The sequence below is a fragment of the Gekko japonicus genome, unplaced genomic scaffold (genome assembly GCF_001447785.1).
Source record: "Gekko japonicus isolate JY-2015 unplaced genomic scaffold, Gekko_japonicus_V1.1 scaffold1057, whole genome shotgun sequence".
In the NCBI taxonomy this organism is placed as follows: Eukaryota; Metazoa; Chordata; class Lepidosauria; order Squamata; family Gekkonidae; genus Gekko; species Gekko japonicus.
In genome coordinates this window covers 226406-229681 of record NW_015175390.1, presented here as the reverse complement: position 1 = coordinate 229681, position 3276 = coordinate 226406, and positions in this window count along the sequence as shown.

Here is a 3276-nt window from a genome sequence, read left to right as displayed (position 1 = left end):
TAGAAAAAGTGGTTAGATTTTCAGCCAAAGTAAAAACCTCTCTCAATTGCTACCCCAGTAATATCAAAGCATTCTTTTATAACTAATGATTTACACCACTGCCCAGGTATGTGCCCACCTCTAAGAAAGCAATTTGTAATCATACACATCTAAGAAATAGCTAATAACAGTGGTGGAACTCCTTTATTTGGACACATCTGAAATCCTTTGTTCACTGTATATACAATTATGTGACAGGTGGAAGTGACAGAATTCTACAGTTCAGAGCGCAGAGGAAGGTTATACTTTCAGTGTTCCCTCAGGTGTCCTGCATGTAGTAAACCCATTAAGCCTTTCTTCCCAAAGCTCTAGTTCATGATATACAAGGCTTTTTTTTAATGTGGCAGCATAAAAAATTATCTTCCCCACTTGCAACCTCCTTCACTGTTACTACCTAATTGCACTGAATATGCTGAACAGCTCTTTTTTGCCAACCTAGCAGTTCAAAAGCAAGAAATTGCAAGTAGATAGGTACCACTCCAGTGGGAAAGTAACAGCATTCCATGCACCTTGGTGTTTAGTCATGCCGGCCACATGACCACGAAAACGTCTTTGGACAGTGCTGGCTCTTCGTTTTTGAAACGGAGATCAGCACCGCAACCCTAGAGTTGGATTCGACTGGCTTTCGAGCAAGGGAACCTTTACCTTTAGTAGCATGGAACCCGCTATGCTATGATTCCTTCCTATGATACTCGCTTGATGTGTGAAACTGAGGACCACACAATAGCTCCTCCTTATGACATCCTAACTCTTCCCAGAAGCTGAGGCAACCCTGTACTGCAGTGTGGGCCATTCTCACGTGGTCCAATATTTCAAGACGTTATGGTGAAGTGGCTTCCATCCAACAAATGTAAGGTAAGAAAGGAAAGATTCAATATAGAGACTCACTAAGAGACATATAAAATTTCTGTTATAATTCCTGCTACTTCCTGCTCACATTCCTTTGGAAGCCTTATGGTGCAATTCCAGAGGAGTAGTTGTCATAGTCTGCTGCAGCCAAAATAGCACAAAATCATTTGGCATCTTAAAGTCTAATGATTTTTTGTGGCATAACATTTCCTGGATGTAGTCCACTTGCATCAGACAAACTAGACTCTGTCTTACAAAGGTATATGCTGGAAGAAACATGTTGGTCTTTAATTTGCCACAAGACTCTTTGTTGTTCTGTCCTGCTGTATAATATATATGAATGGAGAGACATAATAACCAGCAGTATTTGCACATGAAACTCATAAAATCCAAACTGGGGAGGAAGCATCAGTGCAACAGACTGTTTAAGTTCTCATCGGTTTCACAGTAGCGCCACTAGTGGCAATACCCTGTGTCAAGTCAAGTCAAGTCAGCCTTTATTGGCATATAAATACCATGTGTCATTTTTGTGATCACACTGGCTCAAAACTGACAGGAAACATAACTGGCAGTGACAAGGCTTTCCCCTGTACTTTTCAGATACTTGGTTTTATATTAGCTGATATCATCCCTGGACAGGAAAGCAGCAAAAAAGGGACTCTAAAAGCTTTTTTGGGGGGAAATCTGAAGGATTTGGGTTACATATGTTATCAGCAGAATGACTGCAAGCCCTGTGAGAATCAGTAAGAGCTTTTGTTTTCTTTGCTTTTCTGGTACTATAGTTATAAAGTTAACTTTATATTTATATAAATATAATTTATATCCGACCCCCACACACCGAGCCGGGCACACGCTCGATTTGATCTTCATGGCTGGGAGGACCTAGTGTCGTCCATGGCAGTGCTGGGACTCTCCCAACTTGTAAAGACCCCCACACACAGGGCCAAGCACATGCTCGATTTGATCTTCACAGCTGGGGTAATGGTGGAACGGATTACTGTTTTGGCAGTACCATGGTCAGACCACCATGCCCTGAGAGCCCATCTGAATGTGCCACCCCAACCCTGTTTAGGCAGTGAGCATATTTTAGCTCATCCACGGAGCCAGATGAACCAAGAGCAGCTTCAGGTGGCTCTGTGGGATCCAATGCCCCCTGGTGGCTCACTGGATGAGCTTGTGGAGGACTGGCATAGTTCACTTTCTACAGCCATCGATGAGATCACTCCCCAGCGCCCTCTGCACCATCACTCTAAGCTTGCTCCTTGGTTTACCCAGGAGCTGCGGCCTATGAAGCGAGAGCTGAGACAGCTAGAGAGATGGTGGCATCGTGCTCAAGACAAAGCTACAAGAGCATCTTATAGGACGTTTATGAGATACTACGATGTGGCAGTCAAGGTCGCTAAGAGAGAGTTCTATGCAACTACGATTGCGTCTGCGAGCTCACACCCTGCTCAATTGTTTAGAACAATTCGGTTGATAACAACTCTGTCACAGGGCAGATCAATTGCTAGGGAATTGGACATTGCGAGCTATTTCGTGGATAAAGTCTTGGCGCTCCACCGCGACCTCCCTGCCACAGTTGAAACAGTGAGTGAACTCGAGGCCCCTTGCAGGTCTTCATCAGCTTTGGATTCTTTCAGCCCATTCAGCCTGGAGGAAGTTGACAGATTGCTCTGGACTGTACACCCAACCACATGCAGCCTTGATCCGTGCCCTTCTTGGCTCATTAAAGCTGGCCACGAAGGGTTTCAACTATAGGCCAGTTTCCAATTTTCCATATTTGGGCAAATTAATTGAGAGGGTGCTGGTGGTATAGTTGAAGTTTTTTCTGGATGACACTTCTATATTAGACACCTTCCAGTCCGGCTTTCGCCTGGGACATGGAATGGAGACAGTGCTGGTCACCCTTGCTGATGACCTCCGGAGGCATCTGGACCGGGGCGGTGTGGCGGCACTGTTGTTGTTAGATCTAACAGTCGACCACCAGTTGCTGACCCACCGCCTTGCCGACGCGGGGATACAGGAGCTTGCCCTTTAATGGCTCGCTTCTTTTGTCCAGGGTCAGGGACAAAGGGTGGTGCTAGGGGAGAAGCAGTCCTGAAGACACCCGCTTGAATGCGGTGTGCCTCAGGGAATGGTGCTCTCCCCGATGTTGTTTAACATCTATATGGGTCCCCTTGCCCAGATTGCCCGGAGGTATGGGCTAGGGTGCCATCAATATGCAGATGACACCCAGCTCTATCTGATGTTGGGCGGCCGGTCGGACTCCAGCCCAGAAGATCTGGACCGGGCCTTGCAGGCTGTGGCTGGTTGGCTCAGACTGAGCCGGTTGAAACTAAACCCAGCAAAGATGGAGGGCCTGTGCCTGAGGCGGGCTGGTCTGGGGTT